General features: G+C 38.3%; 1 long non-coding RNA gene across 1 annotated transcript in view; it reads left to right on the forward strand.

Annotated features, from left to right (window-relative positions):
- Positions 1-23,635, forward strand: part of LOC306646638 — a 39,512-nt gene that overhangs the window by 10,474 nt on the left and 5,403 nt on the right. Inside the window, exon 3 of the long non-coding RNA XR_013759911.1 lies at positions 1,075-1,658. This is a non-coding gene — a long non-coding RNA (uncharacterized lncRNA). The remainder of the gene's footprint in view (positions 1-1,074; positions 1,659-23,635) is intronic.

Consider the following 23,635-nt stretch of genomic DNA (forward strand, 5'->3'; position numbering starts at 1 on the left):
GCAGCTTAGATGGAAAGTTCAGTGAAACAATTTGACTGAAGACTTTGGCATAGCATGTCAGCATGTGCTTCATTTTTTTTCATGGCAGTGCTGTTTCATGTAAATGTGAAAGCAAGGATTAATTTCCTACATCACTTGCCCCATTTCCTGTAGACAGAGACTTGTTTACTGAAAACATCCTAATGGGCTAAGTTTATATAGCTTAAGAAATAAATCAGAGGTGTTAAGATTGATGTATTTTTATGGCTTTCTTTTGAGTTCAGTTTTTACTGATTGAGGTATGTATATTTTTAGGAGTTACAAATGAATTTCAATAGAGGCAATACAGTATTTTTTGAGAATTCAGATTTATTTACACTAAGGTGTTATTTGTTTCTATCCCAATGCTTACATTTAAAAAATGACATACTACTTTTAAATTGCCTTAGTTTACTCATCTGTAAAATAGCAGGGGTTCCATCACCCATGTCAAAGGATTGTTAAAAGAGTTAAATACTGTGTATAGTTCTGCATTGGTCTCTATACCTTAAACTGGGTGTTTTAAAAATAAATTTATTTTCTCTCATTTCTGGAGGCTGGAAAGTCCAGGATGGATGGTCTGGACAGTCTTCTGGTTTGGGCTCTCTACCTGGGTTGCAGATGGCTGCCTTCATGCTCTTCACTCACACAGCCCTTCCTCAGTTCTTGGGCACAGGTGTTTGGGATCTCCTTCTTCCTCTTATAAGACCATCAATCCTGTTGGAGTACAGTGCCAGTCTTATGACTTTATTTGCCCCTAAATACTTCCGTAGAGGCCCACATCCAGAGTCCCAACAGGGGCTGGGGCTTTAGTATGTGAATTTCAGGGAAATGCCATTCAGTTCTTAGCAAACTGGGACAGATGCTCCCTGACTTAGGACAGGGCTCCATCCCAGTAAAACCATTGTGTAGTAGAAAAGTGGTGAAGTTGAACCACTGTAAGCCAGGAACCTTCTGTACATAAAAGTACTTAAAATAGTCACCTGTCACATAGTAATTAAATTAATTATGTTTGTGTGATTCTAAACATCTCCCCCATTTTTTTTTCTTTTCTAGGTACTGACTTTGGATTATGTTTTAGAACAGCAGGAATAGTGATTTCTACCTTTCAGGACTGCAAACTAAGAAGCTACAGAGAATCCTCTGTAAATAAACTGTGATCTCCTTTGCTGCCCCTTTACATGGGGAGACCCCTGTTTTTCACCACATCCAGGAGTGTGTATCCAGCACCATCATTATGAATGTGATGACTTTGTTTTCCTTCACAAGTCCAACTGTGAAGAGACTTCTCGAGTGGAAACAGTGTGACAAAGAAGAAAAATGGTCAGAGAAGGCTGTTGCTGTATTGGTTAAAGAACTGAAGAAGAAGAAGAAGGGAGCCATGGAGGAGCTGGAGAAAGCTCTGAGCTGCCCAGGGCAGCCCAGTCACTGTGTGACCATCCCCCACCCGCTGGATGGCAGGCTGCAGGTCTCTAACTGGAAGGCACTGTCTCACATCATTTACTGTCATGTGTGGCACTGGCCAGATCTTCAGAGCCACCATGAGTTGAAGCCCCTGAAGTGCTGCAAGTTTCCTTTTGGCTTCAAGCAGAAGGAAGTCTGCATCAATCCCTACCACTGTAAGTGCATAGAAAGCCCTTGTGAGTGTGTCTTTCTGTGTTGATTGCTTTATGTGACAAGCAGCAGATTCATAGTCTTTGAAACAACAGAGTTTCTGTCTTTGGTTGTAATTCCAAAGTATCAGGCCAACTTGCATGCGGGTCTTTGTGTGGGAAAAAGACAATGTGAGCCCGTGTGTTAGTCTACTAGCTCTCTCACTGTAACAAACACCTGAGATAATCAACTCGTGAGGAGAGAAGGTCTGTTGGGCCACAATTTGAGGGGTTTCAGTTCATGATCATCTGGATTCCTTGCTTTTGGGCCTGTGGCAAAGCAGCACATAATGGCATGGCATGAATGGCAGATCAAAGCTCCTCTCCAGTATGGAAGCTGGGGTTCCATCTGCCCCTCAAGGGCATGCCCTGAAGGACTGGAAGACCTTCAGTAGGCCCACATTTTAATGGTCTCACCACCTGCCAATTATGCCACTCTGGGGAACAGCCTTTAACACATGGCCTGCAAGGTACATTCCCAATCCAAACTGTAGCAGCCCATGACTGTTCCATACATTTTAAAAGCTTAGAACTCTTTAATCAGCTCTGTTGGAAACAGGCTGTGAAAATCATCACTGCAGTACCAGTACCACTAATTTTTAGTAAATGTTGCATTTCTGGATTTTTTTGTTTCACTTTGGTCCTATACATTTCTGTAGACAAATCTAGCTTAAACATATCACAAGAGGAGAAAATTAGGAAGTAACATGCTGTTGTTTGGCATCGATGTACATGAGGAAAGTACATCATGGTGGCAGATGGGACTTACCACTTTGTCTATGAGAACAACACTTATCATCTCTAGTGGAGGATATGAAGGAATTAGGCTGTGACATCATTTGTTACTATTATAAGATATTCCTAGTTTTTATACATATGTCCCTTTTTGGAGGTAAAGAATATCCAGCTGACCTTCCATAACTGTGGACTCTGCATGTATATGTAGAACCATCTAGGGATCGAAAATATTCAGAAAAATATACATCTCTCCTGAACACGTATAGATAATTTTATTTCCATTATTCTCTAAACCATAGAGTATAACAACTGTCTATGTAGCACTTGTGTTAGCTTAGGTTTTGTAAGTAATCAGAGATGATTGACAGTGTAGAGGAGGATCTAGGTAAGTTATATACAAATCCTACACCATTTTATATAAAGGAATTGAGCATCCACAGATTATAGAATCTGAGGAGAGTCCTGGCACCAGTCTCCCATGGATAGATGACTATGGTTTTTGTTTTTATTTTTTTTTATTTTTTCAAATTTTCACAGACCATATTTTTATTATTTGTACACAAATGGGGTACAAATTTTAATTTGTCTGGTTGTACACAATGTAGGTTCACACCATTCAGGTAATTGTACATATACAGAGGGTAACACTGTCTGTGTCTTTATACTGTCTTTCCTTCTCCCACCCGCTACCCTACTCTCATTTTGCTCTACACAATCCAGTTTCTCCATTCTTCTCTCACCCCACATCCTACCCCAAGCCCCATTATATATCATCATCCACTTATCAGAGAAAATATTTGGCCTTTTGTTTTTTGGGATTGGCTTATTTCACTTAGCATGATATTCTCCAACTCCATCCACTTACCAGCAAAGACCATAATTTTATTCTTCTTTATATCTGAGTAATATTCCATTATGTATATATACCACAGTTTCTTTTTTTAATTTATTTTTATAGTAAACAAATGGGATACATCTTGTTTCTCTGTACATGAAGTAGAGCATACCATTTGTGTAATCATACATTTGCCTAGGGTAATAGTTTTTGACGCATTCTGTTATTTTTCCTCCCCCCCACCACTCCCACCCCTCTTTACCCGCTATAGAGTCCTTCCTTCCTCCATTCTGGCCCCCCTCTCACCCCTCATTATGTGTCATCATCCGCTTATCAGCGAGATCATTCATCCTTTGTTTTTTTGAGTTTGGCTTATCTCACTTAGCATGATATTCTCCAATTTCATCCATTTGCCTGCAAATGCCATAATTTTATTTTTCTTTATGGCTGAGTAATATTCCATTGTGTGTGTGTGTGTGTGTGTGTGTGTGTGTGTGTGTGTGTGTTTAAAGAAACTGTGATATATATTGAAGGGCATCTAGTTTGGTTCCACAATCTGGCTATTGTGAATTGAGCAGCTATGAAAATTGATTTGGCTGTATCTCTGTAGTATGCTGATTTTAATTCTTTGATATCACATTTTTATCGATTCATCCACTGAAGGAGATCTAGATTGGTTCCACAATCTAGCTATTGTGAATTGAGCTGCTATAAACATTGATGTGGCTGCATTACTGTAGTATGTTGTTTTAAGTATGGGATAACTGGGTCAAATGGTGGGTCTATTCCAGGTTTTCTGAGGAATCACCATACTGCTTTCCAGAGTAGCTGCACCCATTTGCAACTCCATCACCATAGATGAGTATACCTTTTCCCTCACATCCCCACCAACACCTATCATTGCTTGTGTTCTTGGTAATAGCCATTCTAATTGTATTGAGATGAACTATTAGGGTGTTTTTGATTTGCATTTATCTAATTACTACAGAAGTTGGACACTTTTTCATGTATTTGTTGCTCACTTGTATATACATCTTCTTCTGTCAAGTGTCTGCCCAGGTCTTTAGTCCATTTACTTATTGGGTTCTTTGTATTTTTGGTATAACACTTTCTAAGTTCTTTATAAATTTTGGAGATTAGTGCCCTGTCTGAAGTGTATGTGGAAAAATATTCCTCTATTCACATTATTGTTTCCTTTGCTCAGAAATAGCTTTTTCATTTGAATCCATCCCATTTATTGATTCTTGCTTTCATTTCTTGTGGTATGGGGATCTTGTAAAGGAAGTCTGTTCCTAAGCAAACATGAAGAAGACTTGGGCCTACTTTTTATTCTATTTGGTAAAAGGGTCTCCCGTCTAATACCCAGGTCCTTGATCCATTTTGATTTGAATCTTGTGCAGGGTGAGAGATAGGGTTTTAATTTTCATTTTACTGCATAGGGATTTCGGCACCATTTGTTGAAGTGTTTATATGTTATTCATTGTAAGTTTTTGGCACCTTTATCTAGTATGAGATAATTGTATTTATGTTGCTTTGTCTCTGTGTCTTCTATTCACTGATCTGCCTATCTGTTTTGGTGCCAATACCATGCTGTATTTGTTATTATTGTTCTATAGTACAGTTTAAGCTCAGGTATTGTGATACCTCCTGCATCACTCTTCTTGCTGAGGATTGCTTTGGTTATTCCAGGCCTCTTATTTTTCTAGATGAATTTCATGATTGCTTTCTCTGTTTCTATGAGGTACATCATTGGGATTTTAATTGGAATTGCAATGAATCTGCATAGCACCTTTGGTAGTATGGCCATTTTGACAACATTAATTCTGCCTATCCAATAACATGGGAGATCTTTCCATCTTTTAAAGTTTCCTTTAATTTCTTTCCTTAGTGTTCTGTAATTTTTATTATACAGCTCTCTCACCTCTTTTGTTAGATTGATTCCAAATTACTTCATTTTATTTAAGGCTAGTGTAAATGGAGTAGCTTTCCTAATTTCTCTTGCAGAGGTTCATCACTTTTGAATAAAAATGCATTAGATTTATGCATGTTGATTTTATATCCTGCTACTTTGCTGAATTTATTAGTTCTAGAAGTTTCCTGGTGGGGTGTTTTGGATCCTCTAAATGTAGAATCATGTCATCAGCAAATAGTGATAGCTTGAGTTCTTCTTTTCCTATTTGTATCCTTTTAATTTCTTTGGTCTGTCTTATTGCTCTGCCTAGTGTTTCAAGGAAAATGTTGAATAAAAATGGTGAAATAGGACATCCCTGCTATGTTCCAGGTTTTAGAGGGAATGCTTTCAGTTTTTCTCCATTTAGAATGATGTTGGCCATGGGCTTAGCATAGATAGACTTCACAACGTTGAGGTATATTCCTACTATCCTAATTTTTTCTAGTATTTTGTTCATGAAGGGGTGCTGTATTTTTCTAAACACTTTTTCTGCACCTATTGAAAAAATCATATGATTCTTAAATTTAAGCCTACTGATGTAATGAATTACATTGATTGATTTCTGGTTATTGATCCAACCTTGCATCCCTGGATGAACCCTACTTGGTCGTGGTGCATTATCTTCTTAATATATTTTCATATGAGATTTGCCAGAATTTTGTTAAGAGTTTTTGCCTCTATGTTCATCAGGGATATTCTAAAGTTTTCTTTCCTTGATGGGTCTTTGTCCAGTTTTGGTATCAGGGTGATACTAGCTTCATAGAATGAATTGGTAAGGGTTCCCTCCTTTTCTATTCCATAGAATACTTTGAGGAATATTGATATTATTTCTTCTTTGAAGTTCCTGTAAAACTCAGCTGAGATTCCCTCTGGCTCCAGGCTTTTCTTGGTTCGTAGGCTTTTGGTGGCTGCTTCTATTGCATTGCTTGAAATTGATCCATTTAAATTGTGTATGTCCTCCTGATTGAGTTTGGGAGGATCATATGTCTCTAGAAATTTGTTGATGTCTTTTGAGATTTGTTGGAGTACAGATTTTCAAAATAGCTTCTAATTCTGTGATGCATTTCAGTGGTGTCTATCATGATATTTCCTTTTTTCATCCTGAATTTTAGTAATTTGAGTTTTCTTTCCTCATTAGTTTGGCTAAGGATTTATATCAATTTTGTTTACTTTTTCAAAGAACCTTTTGGATTTGTCAATTTTTTGAATTGTTTCTTTTTCAGTTTCATTGATTTCAGCTCTGATTTTAATTATTTCCTGTCTTATACTATTTTTGGTGTTATTCTTTTCTTTTTCTAGGGCTTTGAGATGTAATGTTAGGTCATTTATTTGTTGACTTTTATTCTTTTATTGAATGTGCTCCTTGCAGTGAATTTTCTGCTTAGTACTGGTTTCATAGTGTCCCAGAGTTTTTGATATGTTGTATTGTTGTTCTTTTTTTATCTCTAAGAATTTTTTTTATCTCCTCCCTGATGTCTTCTATTCAGTAGCACATTATTTAGTCTCCAGTTATTTTATTATATCATTGATTTCTAATTTATTTCCATTATGATTTGACAGAATACAAGGTAGTATTTCTGTTATATTGCATTTACTAAGGGCAGCTTTGTAGCATAATATATGGTCTGTTTTAGAGAAGGATTCATGTGCTGCTGAGAAGAAAGTGTTTTTGTTCATTGATGGATATAATATTCTATATGACTGCTAAGTCTAAATTATTGATTGTGTTATTGAGTTCTATGGTTTCTTTGTCCAGTCTTTGTTTGGAAGATATATCTGCTGGTGACAATGACAAGTTAAAGTCACCTAGTATCATTGTGCTGTGATCTTTTTGGTTCCTGGAATTGAGAAGAATTTGTTTGACATACGTTGATACTCCATTGCTTGGGGCACAAATATTTATGATTGTTATGTCTTGCAGATTCATGGTTCCCTTAAGCAGTAAGAAATGTCCTTTATCCCTCTGACTAACTGGCTTTAGTCTACCTTATCTGATACAAGGATAGACATCTTCACTTTTTTACTGATTCCATGTGCATGGTATGTTTTTCCCCATCCTTTTTCACCTTTTGTCTGCAGATGTCTTTTCCTCTGAGGTGAGTCTCTTGAAGGTGGCATATTATCAAGTTTTTTTTTTTTTTAATCCAATCTGCCAGTCTATGTCTTTTGATATTTGAGTTTAGGTCATTAATATTCAGGGTTATTATTGAGATATGATTTGTATTCCTGGTCATTTTGGCTTATTTTTGGTTTTGAACTCAACTCAGATTCTCCTTTGATTACTTTTCCTTTAGGGTAGTTCCTCCCTTTGCTGACTGACATTGTTGTTCTTCATTTCCTCCTCATGGAATATTTTGGTGAGAATGTTCTGAATGCAGGCTTTGTATTTGTAAATTCTTTTAACTTTTGTTTATCATGGAAAGATTTTAATTTGTCATCAAATCTGAAGTTTAGTTTTTCTGGGTAAAAGATATTTGGTTGGCATCCATGTTCTTTCAGACCTTGAAATACATTGTTTCTGAGCCCTTCTAGCTTTTAGGGTCTTGGATGAACAATCTGCTGATATCTGTATTGGTTTTCCCCTCTATGTAAACTGGTGCATTTCTCTTGCAGCCTTTAAAATTCTGTCTTTATTTTGGATGTTAGGCATTTTCATTATAATGTGCCTTCGTGTGGCTCTGTTGTAATTTTGTACATTTGGTGTTTTGTAAGCCTCTTGTATGTGATTTTTCCTTTCATTCTTCAGGATTGTTAAATGTTTTGATATTATTTCATTGAATAGGTTGTTAATTCCATTGATTTTTATTTTGTGCCTTCCTCTATTCCAAAAATTGTTAAATTTGGAGTTTTCATGATATTCCATACTTCTTGGAGGTTCCATTCATTATTTCTTTCCATTATCTCTTTTTGGCCAACTTTATTTTCAAGATTAATTATTTTGTTTTCATTGTCTGAGGTTCTTTCTTCCAAGTGATCTAGTCTGTTGGTGATGCTTTCTATTGAGTTTTTAATTTGGTTTATTGTTTCCTTCACTTCAAGTTTTTCTTTCAGGATATCTGTCTTTTTGTTGAAATGATCACCTGCATTTGCTTTTTTAACTGTTTATTGGAGACTGCATTTGCTCTCTTACCATCCTTTGCTTTGCAGATCATTTTAATTATGTGCATTCTGAACTCCTTTTTCTGACATTTCTTCTACCATGCTATCATTGGATTCTATTAATATAGCATCTTGGTTTATTTGGGGCACTTTCTTCATGTTGTTCATGTACCTTCCCCTCTAGCAGTTTGGGTCTTAGGTATTGCAGTTTCCCCCCTATAGGATTATAGTGACCCTGCAATTTTTAGCAACTCACCTGACAGTGAGCTTGTAGTTTCCAGCAGGTGTCTCAGGATGGGAGCTTCCCCACCTAAAGATGGCAGCTTATGCTTTGGGGATAATCCAAGATGGCTGTACCAGCTTCTGGATGCATTAGTAGATGGGTGCAGAGTCTGTGGTGTGGGTGGGCCAGTGTCCTGAAGAAGTTCTGACTATCTTTTTAAATTATAATTTTGCCCTCAAGTTAGAATCCTTGTTCTGGACAATTGGGTCAATTGAAAGAGATTTGATATCGAAGCATTTAATTATCTCATTGTCAGATTTGGGCCAGTTTTGTTTATGGAATGACTGTTAATAGCTAATGGTCATGAAGGTTTTCTAAAAGTGAATGTGTAGTAGAATCACAGGGTTCCCCTTCTAGAATTCCAGACCCTGGGATAGCTGGTAATCTGTTTTAACAAGTACTTCAGGTATTGCTGGCATAGTCATTGGATTGGTGTTTGGAACTACTGAGCAAAATTATGTAATAACATGATTTTCAAGTAAAAAGTATTCTAAAATATTGTTTTTATAAAAGGTATATAAAGAGTATTTAAAGACTAGGAAATAATTTATAAACTCCTTTGTATTCACCACCCTGTTTAATGATAGATCACACACAACTGAAGCCCTTGTCTTTGTTCTCTGACCACTACTCTGAATTTGATATTTATCATTCTAGGACATATTTTGTACTGTTATGATATATGTATAAATCCATGACAACACATACTATTATGTCGTATGCTTTAGAATACTATATAATATTAGTTTTTTTTTGCAACAAATTATTACATTCATTCAACATTATGTTTTTGTGATTCTAGATGATCCATTTTAGGATTACCTTGTCTAATTCTATGAAGAACCCTCTGAGTATTTATTGAAATTTCATTGATACTATCTGGGGAGGATTGACAGAATTATGTTCCAGAGCATATTATTATTTAATATTCTTTAAGTTTTCTTCACATCTTCTCATAGATGTATTTCTAGGTGGCCATTTTTATCATATCTTTGGAAGTTGCATTGTTACAGTTGTTCTATGCTAAGAAGACAGTTGCTTTTTTCCAACCTTCCCTATTAGTTCAAATGTAGATGTTCTTTACTGCTCGTTATGGCAGATATGCTAGCATTTTTTTTTTAAATTACAAAGATTAACATAGAATCAAATGTTCCTCTTTAGTTAGGAGTTAAAATGGAGCTAAGAGTTTGAGAGAATGAAAAGCAGGTCTATTAAGGCAGAGGTGTTTTGATTCCTACAGTGACTTTCAAGGCTAAAGAGGGAAGATTTTAGACATGAACATGCAAAGAAACTGAGACTCTCACAGATTAAGTGACCTGTGTGTCAGACATGTGGAAAGGAGTTCTCACCTGAAAAGTGTTCTGAAGCCAGGATCCACTACTGGAAAGCACTGGGTGTGTGCCCTACCCACTACCTGGTTCCAGCCTCCACCTTTCAGCGAGCATTACAGGAGGAGATTGCCTTCCTCCTGCTGGTCACCCTTGGGTTCCAATGCTGTAGGATACAGGTAGGATCCAGTCACCCTCCTGCTCCCCAGTCTTGCTGGAGCTCTGCAGAGTGTGTCCTGCCTTGCCTCCCAGCTTCCTTTCTTGCCTTTCATGTCTGTGCACTGTGTTTTCTGTGGGGACACCTGGTGCTCTTTTCCTCTGCCTTCACACATCCCTCCTCCGTATCTGTTCAGCTCACTCTGTCCTTGGCATCTGACCTTAATGGATGTCAATTTCTTGGGCAGCCTCTTAATATCTTCTCTGTAGCTCAGATAGGTCATGCCTGTGTCACAGCAGCCTGGGTTTCGTAGTGCTCTGCACTTCTGGGATCACCCCTGGGCTTCTCCATAAGACAGTGATTAAAGCCTCATGAGGGTGGAGGCCATGAGAACATCTCCATTTTCAGTAACTTGCATTGTTCAATAGATGTTTACTGTAAAATGAAAATGCTGGTTCTGACTTGTGTTTATGGTCATTTGCCCATCATTTTAGAGATGAATTTACCGTTCATATATATTGTCTTACTGTCCACTGCCCTTCTTTGCTCATTTCAGTGCTGGCTGATGAAGATTAAAAGTAAAACTGATACTGAGATGATTTTGTTACTCTTAGTAATTTACAAGGTATAATAAAAGGTTTGATAAGGAGGAGATGGGAAACTTACTAAAATAAACATTTTGTGACTCCGCAAGAGTAATTTCAGCTTCTCTTTACCTAAAAGTTTTGGGATCCATGCATAAAACAGTTCTAGAAAAGTTTTTGAGACTGAGGCTTAGATCTGTTTAATTTGAACGTATCAAGATTTTACTTTGTCGTATTAGTCCCTGGCATGAAACCTGGAACAGATGGCTTTTTTCCCAGAGACTGCTGCAAAATAGTCCCTGTACCTGGTGGTTAGAAGCCAGGCTAGATCCATCCCTTCCTGTCCTGGAGCACCTCTGGGTATTGTTTTTGTAAAACAGGAAAAAGGGGGTGTGGCATTCTAAGCTGCAAATGCACTACTCTACAATGCAATCACTTGAAATCTATTTCGAACAGGAGTATAGCAATTTAAGCATAAGGTACTTAGCTTATTAGTCTCTCAAACTTGTTTTCTGGAGAGTTCCCAGTAGCTCTTCAGAAAAACCCAACAGAAATCTTGAGTATCTAGAAAGTTTAGAGTAGTAATTTTCAAATTGTTGTCTGCTTACCACAATTTGATGGCAGTAGCATCATCTCAGAATGTGTTAAAAAAGGAAATTTTTATATCAATAAATAATAATTATATATCTTTTTATACAATTTGATGTTTCTACACGTGTACATTGTGGAAAAATCAAGCCCTAATTAACATGTCCATCATTGCCCATCATTGTCATTTTTTGTAGTGAGATTTAAAATCCACTTTATTTATTTTAAAATGTATGTTATTAACTGTGGTTGCTATGCTGTGTTCTTCCTGCCTAACTGTCTTCTTCACCTGTCCCCTCTTCAGCCTCTGATACCCTCCACTGCTTTCTCTCACCTTCAACTTTCTGAAATTCCACAGGTGGATCATGCAGCACAGTCCTGCTTTGCTGTGACTCTGATGCCCCCTGCCTTAATGTCCAGGCAAGGTGTCAGATCCAGCTGCCTGGGTGAGGTTGTCTAGTACTGAAAAGAGATACTATAGGGTTGGTCATGCAGTATTTTGAATTTTGTTTGTTTGGAGACAAATATAAAATTGATTTATTCTTTCCAGATTTTTCCTTCTGCCAGTATTCATTTAGATTAATGTGCTGATGTGATAAGGCATCTTCATGTGGGTAGGAAAGTGGGGGAGAAAGAAAAACATGTTTTTTTAATTTGTCTCAAATGCAAGTTTTGCCATTGTTCTTTTGGGTATATTTTGCCCTCAGTTTCTTTGACCAAAAATTTTTATATTGATTTAAGCAATTGTAGTTTTTCCTCAACTTATACCATTTATTTTGTTACAAATAAAATAGAATAAAATAATCATGTGGGAAAACTGAGTTATGGAAACACTTTGCAGAGGCTTAGATTCATGGCAATTAGTAACAATGGTGGAGCATGAGGAGTGGCATGGTGGAAAGGTGCCTCTTTGTCCATCACTGACAAATACATGTTTGGGAAAGTAGAAAATGTTAGGCATTTTTTTCATTGTGTGTGTGTGTGTGTGTGGACACATGGAGGACACAGAATGTTCCAGGAGCATCTGAAGACACTGACCCTGCTGTCATGTGGCAGGTGGCTGTTCTCCTAAGCATTAACTAGCTTTGGGGACCAAGGCTACTTAATAGTAGTTGAATTAAATAGAGGTTTTCTTTTTCTTTGACAAAGTAAATGCCAGTTGTGGCTAAGTCAGTAATCTGACTGTTGTATTGAGAAAACCATTCTGTTGCTATCTACTGCTACTAAAGTGCCTTACTGGAGACTTCCAAGCATTGGCCTTTTTTAATGTTTTCCACATGGTTCTTGACCATTGTCATTTGTACTTTGAACTTAATCAGTTCAAAACACTGTACTAAGCCTGAGCTTAACATTCTGTAATTTCAGTTTCCATCTTCATAGTAACACCCTAGGGTTGGCTTGCAGGTGCCTTTCTTTTTAACATGATAGCTTCCAGCTGTTTAAAATTACTACACCTGACAGCCTCCTCGCCTGTTGACTGAATGCAGGTTTTGATTTTGATACTTCAGTCATCCTGTAATTCATAACTTGGCAGATTTTTTCTTGAAGACAAAGTCTTGAAATTGTAGAAAAGGAGAACAGATTGGTTGTTGGCTGGGGTAGGAGAAGGAAGTGGGTGTGACTGAAAGGGATGGGAGAGGGAGGCCTTCTTTGTTTCAGTGGCATTATTCAGATTGTAGTGTAAAGGTGAGCTGAGTTTCTCCCTTCTTGCGATGGCCCATGAGTCTGGTTACTCAATTTAAAAAGATGATGTTACATGAAACGGCAGCTAGTTCAACTCACAGCTCAGCCACCTGGGCTTTTCCTTATGACAGGTTGTACCCTTATGTTGGTGCAAAGGCAGAACACATTCAACAAAACTACTTCTAATTTTTGGTTTTGATATTTTCCTTTGCTGGTGATGTGCAGTAGGATATACTCCTGGTGCTGGGCAGAGCATAGAGCCTCAGCTCCCAGTAAGCCACAAGGTCATGGGGGAGACACTCTAACACTCTGCAGGGTCTGTGTTGCTGAGCTAGGATGTTAGGTTAGGTTTGGATGTTAAATGCATTACCACACCCAAGGGTTGATGGGATCTGTGCACATTTGGAGGGTGGGGAGAAAATGTTGACTTTTCCATAAAGCCTGAGTGCTGGCAGCTCAGGGTTTGATCATTGATATTATAAACGAGATTGCAACCTGTGTTCATTAAAAGTATTTTGAAAATTTGGGATTAATTAGCATTAACTGTAAAAATTAAAATAAGGTATGTGTTTACATATATCACAATTTCTCTTTATTTAGACATTCATACCACATAGATGACTCCTCAGTAACTGTGCCTGCTTAAGGAAGCCTGGTGTGTGTCTCCAGCAGTGTGCTTAGTTGAATAACAAAGGTGCACCTCACTTATAAGCCTGAGGGTACCAACGACACTCTCCATTCTCACACAGCTGGACTTGTGTGTTCCAGCCTATATGGTGGTGTTCGTGTGTATACATTTTGCTGTACCAAGAATTTAAATCAGTTTATAGGTAGAGATAGAAGGTAGGAAAGTGTTATTAATGAAGTAGACCAAGGAAAACAAATGGAAATAAAAAGGTTGACTAAGGAAAGTGGGAAGATTTGGGCTTCTTACAGTTAACGGGGGCTATTAGTAGATTCCTATGTGCAGTTGACCCTCTGCATTGTCTGCTGATTGAAAAATTTTGCAAACAATAGCTGCATCTGCCCTGACTGTATGCTGTGGTTGGGACACTGACACTAAAGGCCCATGTGTTAAAGACTAGGTCCCCATGTCACTCTTCTTGGGAGGTGCTAGAGCCTTTAAGTAGTGGGCCTAGTGGGATGACTTCAGGTTTCTCAGGTCATTCCCCTTCCATGCTCTTGAAGGAGATTCTGGGTTGGCTCTCTCCTCACTCACTCTGACACCTGGCTTCTCAGGTGTGCTCTGTTCTTCTCTGCACTTCCACCTCAACAAAGACCTGACGGGCCTACTGAGCAGGAACTGTAACTCCAGAGGAAATCCATGGGCCAAAAAAAACCCCCTTCCTGTTGTGAGTTAATTGTCTCCCATATTTTGTTCATAGATGTTCATAGGTCAAATCCACCAGCCAGCTAGCAACTAATAAAGATTAAAAATATGGCTGAATAAAAAGAGAAATTTTGAAAATCACAGAAAAATATTTTTTGTAATACATGAAAGAAGTTGTGTGTATATTGATTGCAATTGTATGAAAATAGTTTTTTTTTTTTTTTTTTTAATAAGTAACCTGGCTGGGAGCTGTGACACACTCCTGTAATCCCAGGTAGTCAGGAGGCTGAAGCCAGAAGATCACAAGGTCAATACCAGCCTAGGCAGCTTAACAAGATGCTGTCTGAAAACAAAAGCTGGGGTGTACCTCAGTGGTGGGGCACCCCTGGGTTCAGCCCCAATACTGATCATCATCGCCACCACCATCATCATCATGATCACCTAGCTAATTTATTCATGACTGGGTTTGGGAGAAATAGTATTTGGGACTTTGTGAGTTATGCGTTTTGGCTTATTAACCACCTGTGAATTTCAATAGTGATTTATTCAATTTAATTTATTTGAAGGTTTGGGGAGATTTTATGTGTGGCTGAAGGTAGTAGAGAAATCACAGGTGACTTGCCTCATGTGGGGAATGCCCTGTGACCTTGATGGACCCTTACAAAAGGGAAAGACATAGATGAGGTATTGTCTTATGTAATGATCTCAGGCTGCTTGTCTTGGTTTTACTTTCAGCTTCCTTGGTACTGGATTTCGAAAGGCTCAGAGAGAAGACTGGATATTTCTGTCCCCAAAATGTATGCCCCACTCCCTTGACATTTTCAATTCAGAATGAAAATGTTCTTTTCAAAAAGTCGGAATCATGACTAATAATCATGAATTAGCCAGATGAGCAGAACTGTGCCCAGATTTGGGGGAAAGTGAGATTTGTTTGGGGAAGAGATGGGGAAATAAAAAAAAAAAAAAAAGGTGAGTATTTTTTGGGAAAGATATGGGGAAGTAAAATGAGGATATTCATTTTAAAAAATACAGCTGGGGAACTTGAGCAGCTATGAGACAGATCCCATGAGCACTGTGTTAAACATCTAAGTGGATTCAAAGAATCCCCAGTTTGGTGATTTGCCGGCCGAGCTGGGGATTAGTACAGTTGTTAGATCCTGTTGTTGACTAGTTTGAAAAGCCACAGGCTCACCTCCCCTCACTTAGTGTGATCCAGAATCCATGGCTTGGCAGCTCATCCCTGTATTTGGAGAGCAGACTCAGAAACCTTGCTGCTTGCCTATTCCTCCCTCATAATCTTGATTTCCCTCCTGTGACCCTGAGCCTGAAGCCAGACTGCGAAGCTTCAGTGCGGTTCTGAGGTCATCAAACTGCTATGGGCCAGAAGTAACTGTAACTTCCTCCATAAAAGAGAGTCTGGAAATGTGTTCCCTGGTCTAAATAAAAAGATTTAGGTCAAAGAAGGATTGGCAGTTTTTCCCCCATCTCTTTAAATGGTACATTTATGCTCTGGAATCTGAGCAAATGTTCTGAATGGAAGCTCACATTGATTTTCTGCAGCAGCACTGCCTCAGGCTAGGGCAGCTCTGCAGGAGATGCTGCAGTTCCTAGTTCATTCTCACAGGAAGCCACCCATATCTTAGGAGGTTGCAGCCTGGTGCCTGTAGTCAACAATAACTTTGCTGCTTACTGTCTGCCCACTTCTCTAGAGATGCACTTGGAATAAGGCAAAAGAAGAGTACATCTTTGTGAGGGGTGTTTGTGCAGCTTCTTGTGAATCAAAAATAAATGTACATGGATGTATGTGTATAATACATATGTACATGTATGTGTGTGTGTGTATGGTGGTATAGTGGATATATATATATATATGTACACACACATACACACATATACATAACAATGAAACTGGCCTTGTATAGTTTTTTCTTTATATTTCTCTATCATCATAAGGGATATATGTCCTGTCTCACTCCATATTTATATCATGTATATATATATGTGTGTGTGTGCGTGTGTGTGTGTGTGCGCGTGCGCGCATCTGTGTATGTACACACATATATATGCAGACATACATCCATACATATGTCCTGTTTCAATCTCATCATTGATGTGTGTGGGGGGCATTTATACTAATGCCTTCTTGAAACACCAAGGGACTGAAACAGGTCATATATGTAGATAGCCAGTTGTAGCAGTCAGTGATTTTTTTTCTGTGAGCACCTGGAACTTTCCCCAGTGGATGATGGTATAGTGGATAGATTTTTCATTTAAGATAATCAAGTTAGAAAATGGCTGGGGATAAATGCTTTTGGAATGTAAACCCTGTAGCTATGAACTAGGAAAAAGAACAGCTAATTTTAAAGTGAGATTTTAAGAGGCAGATGATGGGTCAGTCCTTGAGGCCAGCTTGAAGGAGAGGTCCCTGGCCAAATCTGAGATGGTTTTATCAGCAGAATAATTAAGGATAGAGTAGATCACTAGTAGTAACTGGAACAGAAATCCAAGGACGCTGCTGATGTAAATCAGTGGGGGAGCTTGTGTGTAGTAGAGGGCTGATTGCCAGCTGTGAATGTGGAATAAAGTTCTTGAAGAAATTCAGGACATACGAGGATAGTAAAAGGAGATATTTGTTTTCCTTTAGAAGTTGGGTGTTTCAAGACTCCATTCCTTTTTCAAAGGGGATTCTTAAAATTCAAATTAACCAGTGGCTCAGCTTTTCCTAAAAGGGAAGCCTCATTCTTCAAAGTTACCAGGTAGGAGTGACCTCATGGCACTGAGATAATAGTGCTCAAAGAAGCTGAAGATGGTTCCAGAAAAGTCATCACCCTAATATGCCTGTTTCCCATAAGAGAGGAATAGCCTCAAAGCAGAAAGAATTAGTATGAGGAAGGTGTCACACATCCTCTCTTCCTTCCTCCGTCTGACCTGAATGGGGCCAAGTTGGCAAATACTGGTTCTTTAGGTTAATCTCTCACTCAGGAACTAAGTATTGTACACAGAAAGTGCTTCGGCCTGGGTAGTCTGGATGCTTCTTATTTCCATCCTCCACCATAGAAAACAGATATATTGCCAAAATGATAGGAGCAGCATGGGTGGGGGTCACCAAGGTGAGTGGCAGCATCACCCTTCAGGATTCCAGCAGGAAGAGGTGCCTGGCCTGTTAGCCCAGCAGATTTTGGGTCCATGTGTCCTTCTCTAGCACACTCTTACTTCTTTCCTGGCTGGCAGCTCTTCCAGACCCATCTCTTCTGAATTTCATCCATCATGGCTAATATTAAGGATGACCACATTATTTATTGACCAAGCTGGGGAACTTTTGGAATTGACAATGGTCCTCTATTACTAATGAAACCAGATAACAGGTACAGAGTGGGACTGCTCCAGACAAACATCCTATTTCAAAATGTCTTCAGATGGCACAAATCAGATTTCTATAATTATTCTTGTATTGTGCACCATCAGGAACATAGGTACTTGTCATCATGAAACTTAATAATTTAGGCTGGACTTTTTCTGTTAAATGAGTGGCCTTAACTTTGATTTGTCCAGAAACATTCTGGAATTTATTCTGTTCATCCATGATTTAAACAGACCACAAAGAATGTAGCAGTCCTGAGATCCCAAGACAAGGTCCTCTTTTTAGTCTCCTGGGTCTCCTGGAGACTCCTGATAAGCACTCATCACCTTCCCCTAAAGCTTGGCCTGACCTTCCTGTGTGACATCTGAGCACCCCACTCTGTGGCATGATGTCCTATGCTCAGTGTGCTTTGGGGTGTTAGGTATACTTGCGGTGGAAGCAACATCAATGTGGCCCTTGTGGGACTTGGTCATCCCCTGAACATCAAGTTGGTACATTGTCTCCTCACTTCTAAATAGGTCTCCTGGTTTGTAGGGTATAGTTTTATATTTTAACTCTTTGCCTTTTCTGAGAAATTTATAACTTTGTTAGAATAGTATGTGATATTCAATCATGTTCATATTAGGGTGCCAACACCCACCCAGCCCCATGCAGTAAAAATACTCAACTATGGAATGGGTAGGTACATTTCCATCCTAAAGTCAGCATCATTTTTAAGGGTGAAACACTGCAGTATCAAGACAAGTCAGGGAAGTTTGCTTTTTGCTCTTTAACATTCTCCTCTCATGATTAGCCAATGCAATTAGACAAGAGCAAACAGTGGAAAGGAAAAAAAATTCAGCTGTACAGTGTCAGTGATGTGATTATACAAACAAACATCTCTGTAAAAGTCAATGATAAAACTAACTCAGCAAGATAACCCAGGCAGATAGTAGACTATAAAGGTAACATGAAAAGGTCAGTAACCTTTGTATGTGTAATTACTAGTTAGAACATATAATGGAGAAACATTCAAAAATAGCAGAAAATATAAAATAGTTAATTTAACAAGGAGTGACCACATCCTGTGTGTGACATGACAGACTGAATTGTTTAGTACTCCAGAATCCATGCTGAAGACCATAACCCAAGTGCCGTGTAAGGTGACTGGTTTTAGAGATAGGGTCTTTAAGGAAGATTAAGGGAAATCAAGGACATGAGGGGAAAGCTGTAATGCAGTCTGTCTAGTCTCCTCATAAGGAGGGTTAGGACACACAGAGAAATACCAGGAAAAAGGGCTTTTGTGTAAACCCTGAGAAGATGGCCATCAGCAAGCCAAGAAGAGAGTTCTCAGGTGAGACCAGCCTGCCAACACCCTCATCTTAGGCTTTCAGTCTCCAGAACAGTGAGAAAATAAGTTTGTTGTTGAAAACTCCAGACTGTTGTATTTTTGTGACAGCAGCCTTAGCAAACTAATACAGATGGTACCTATAGAACACAAAAGGCATAGCAGTAGACTCCAGCAGACCTTCCTAGGTCTTGAATAGGCCTTTACTATCCTCAAGATGTTGATGTTTACTGTCAAATTATGAACATGATATGATCCCAGTAAAAGTACACAATGATCTCCTTTTCAGGAAGTATACAAGATGATAAAGAAAGTGATGTGGAAAAATAAGCATAAAAATAAAACACTGGCTAGAACCATGAGAGGGCTAGCCCTGTCAGAGACCAGAACTGCTGTAATTGAGACAGTGGTACTGGGTGCAGACAAAAAAAGAAGGAAGCGGAAGAAAGCGTCTTGAGATGGACCCAAATATGTGGAGATTATGAGAAATGTGGCATCTCCAATTAGTAGGACAAAGATGAACCCTGGATAAATGGTGTTGACTAATGACTTATAAAAAGGCAAAATTAGATTCTTCATAAGTAAAACCAAACTCCATACACACCAGAAGATAGATAAATGCCTGAGGCTTTATGTGTACTGAAAAATGCATAGATGGATTTCGCCCTATGGTATGGGTATACATGACTATATATGATGCAGACATCCACATGCAATGCAGTGTCCATATGTGGTTAGCAAAAATTAATGTTGGCACATAAGAAAAGTCAAGAGAACTGTGACAGGCATGTGAAATTCCTGGAACATATGATACTAGCTAATATGGCAATCTATAGTGCATGGATACATGTTTTTAAATGAAGGGTGAAAAAATCAAAACAGGCAAAAAAGCATAAGACGACACTTGACAGAAGATATTAACACACTGAAATACATGAAAAGATAATTATTTACAATGGGAAAAGTAAATTAAAAATGCTCCTAGAAAATAGTTTTCACTCACTAAATTGTCAAAAACATCCAAAGCTTGACAAAGTCTCTGGAGAAAGGTGGGGAAGGGTGCTCATGGATTACTGATGGCAGTGGGAAGTGACAGCCCCTGTAAGGGGTGCTCAGCAATCACATCACATGTGCATTTACCCTTCACCCAGCACCCCCATCTTGGGAATTCAGCAGCACATACATATGCACAGTCAGTGCAGCCATACAGGTAATGGTAAGATAACATGAATTACTTCAACACCAGGACATGGACAGCTTCAGTCAACTGATGTTGCTGACTTCAGAAACAAATGATTAAGAGCTCTATAACACGAAGTCATTACTAGGGTGTAGAAAAAGCAAAATGCAGAAGAACAGAGTAGGCTACCTTTCTTTGTTACTGTTAAAGAGGAAATTAAAAAAATATCAAACATTTATCTGCTTCCCTCTACCTCAAAGAAGAAACACAAGAAATAAAAACCTGAAAAAAGGTTGGCTATCCTATGAGGAGGTTAGAATGGAGGACTGAATAAAAGACACAGGTTAGCAAATATATTATTTTGACTTTCAGAATCATGTTAACGTTGTATGTATTTAAAAAGTAAAATTGAATCTACATTGTAAAGCAAAACTCCTAAAACAGCAACAAACATATTCAAATAAACTTATCAAAAGAAGAGAAAGAATTTTTCAATTTAATAAAATAACACTGGGAGTGGGGGAGTACACTGTGAATGAAGTGTATGTATTAAAACAATTAAGAAAATAAGCCTTAAGTTCATCTTTGGATTATTTATAAGATAGTATAAATATAATGAGGGCAGGACTGGGGATATAGCTCAGTTGGTAGAGTGGTTGCCTCACAAACATAAGGCCCTGGGTTCAATCCCCAGCACTGCCTAAAATAAAAAAATAAAAAAAAAAAAAGAGAGAAAATATAATAGTTCTGAAAACTTTTCAAGTATATTTTAAAAATTGAGGAAGATGTTCCTCAATGACATTGGTGGTCCTGGGTCTTTCAAATGAAGTATGGCTGCTGATATGAACTAAAGAAGGACAAATAAAATCCCCATGTGGTTGAACTGGACTTGGAGCTAACAGGATAAACTTGGGATTCATAAGACACACAGCCTAGAATCTGTGTGACTTCAGTAGACCTACAAGCACAGAGCCCAGATTTTGGTTTCTAAATCTCATTCCTAACTGAAAGGGACTGGGAATTCCAGAGCTAGAGAGATGGCAAGAGTTAAACATGGAATATCTTGTTCCATAAATGAAATATTCAAAAAGTTATGGCATGTTAAAAGTACATAGGAACCACCTTGAGTGGGCTCTTGATGGCCAACTCTCAGACCATATGAACATCAAAATAGATAAGAACAGTGATAGTATAGCCCATTGACTAAGAATCCATGACTCCATATATATGATTGACTTTCATAAATGGGCAGATAAATGGAGAAGGGAAAGTGCTTATGTTAGAATTCTGACAAGTGGTAACAGAATTAAATATTGCTGTTTTGCAGTCATTGCAGCAAAAATTGATTCGAGCAAAAATGGATGCTTCACATGGGGTAAAGTTTGATGAGAAATGGTATTCACATAGTCTTAAGGTATTTCCCACTGATTTTTTATTAATTAAAAAAGAAGGAATTGTAACTCTAGACAGTGGATGAGTTGGACAACATGTTAACCAAGTGGAGAGATGAACAGCATTGGTCACACGCAGAGGTGGTGGACTTCTGGAGGTTGACCCACAGGAGAGAGGAATGTCACTGCCCTTCAGTCAAAAACATGTGAGTTTAATCATCAGGAAATACATTAGAGACCCAAAAGGAGAGACAGTCTATAAAACAACCCAAATGTCAGCAGAATCAAACTGAAAACAGCTATTTTGTTAACCCTACATGTGGAAGTTCACATTTTTTTTTAATAAATGGAGGGGATCTGGGCTACCTGTTCTGAGATTACTCAGGAGGAGAGTGGATGTGCATGGGGAGAGGGGAGGAGGGTAGAGTAACTGATGTTAGAAATTGTTGAGCATCTAAAGGATCTGTAAGAGTTCTTTATACCATTCTTGTAATTTTTCTGTAAATTTGAAATTATTTCAAAATAAGTTAAACAAAGAAAAGATCCTAGTAGCTTCATTATAATTACTCCAAACTGGAAACAATTAATTGGCAGAAGAGAATAATGTATCATCAAATGAATTGCAATACTACATGTGAGAAAATGGAACACAACTTTAGATGGATCTCACAGGCAAAGAAGCCAGTGGAGAGTTGTGTGTTCTGCTTATGTGAAGATCTGTGCATCTCACTATAGATATCTAGTAATTCAGTATTCGGAGTTTATTAAAAGGTGCCTCCACCAACAGTGACACAATCATCTAACAATCAGGTGAGGACCTGGGAGTGGTGTTCAGTGGCCGAGCATGTGCTTATCATGTGCAAGGTCCTGGGTCCAATTGCCAGCACCATACCAGAAGAAAACAGGTGAGGGGAAAAGTTATTTTCCTTGTCAAGTTCATCTGCAGCATGCTGTTTGCTGTCCTTGGTGACTCACTTTCCAGGTCATCTTCAAAAGCTGATTGAGCTCATCTGTGGCTGAGCAGATCACAGCACATCAGGTTACTGCAGGAGCAGAAATAACATTCTCCTTTGCTGTGGCAAAGGTTAATTTTTCCCCCTGGCTGCCCTGCCTGCATTCAGCAGGAAAAGGAAGTTCTCAAAGACTCCTGAGAAAAATAAGAGCTGTTAAAATAGGCTGGCAGGGGGTGTCTTCTGAAAGGTAGAGGAGAGGGCGATTGACTCACGTTACCACCTGTTTCTGCATTTGTGGAAGGTGATTTAGGGGGTTACGAGTGAAACCCCCTAAAGGGGGGTTTGGAGTGAAAATTGTGACAAACTGTAGCTAGATGATAATTTAATTTAAAGTCATTGGACTTTTTCACAGCTTGTAAGGTTTCTATTGGTATTTCAGAAGACTTTATCAGTAATTTTTTGACAAGATAAAGTAGTTTGAATTTCAGGTGATATTGAAAGGTAGAAAGAGAAGAGAGTCAGTGTTTTAATGGCTTGGTTTGGGAAGATTCCATCATACTGTTGAAAAAAAAAATAATATGCTCAAAAGCTTTATTTCTGAAGGGCCAGATAATAGGGAAATGGACAAATCTGCTACAGGATTATATAGGAATGTAAGATACAGCACGAGAATTTAATACTTAATATTTTTCAGCTCATAAATATGTGATAATCTAAGTATTAAGAGCTTATTTTCCCCCAAAACAAAATAAATCATGACTACAGTGGACATGCAGGAACCATCTGCTTGTTTAACTTAGCACAGGCAAAAAAAAATTATTTTCCTCTTACACAATAACTGATGGTGTAATAGTTATCAAAATAAATGATAAATTAGGACATTGTATTTTTCAAATTATAAATTAATAAACAAGAATCTCAGAAAACGAATAGTATCAAATTTCTTGCCAGTAGACCTCAAGGAGAATCAAAGATGGACTTGAAGTTCATTAACATTTTGAAAAGGGAAAATGGGTGAACATGTTTTTTGGGACATTTAAGAGTGTTTTTAAATAAATTTAAATTCAGCATCAGTCCTGGACCTTTAAAAATTGAAAAGCAAACAAGTGGGTGGCACACATCCAGAATTCCAGCTACTTGGGAGTCTGAGAGAGGAAAATCACAATTTCAAAGACAG

Source organism: Sciurus vulgaris, assembly GCF_902686455.1.
Source record: "Sciurus vulgaris genome assembly, chromosome: 16".
Classification (NCBI taxonomy): Eukaryota; Metazoa; Chordata; class Mammalia; order Rodentia; family Sciuridae; genus Sciurus; species Sciurus vulgaris.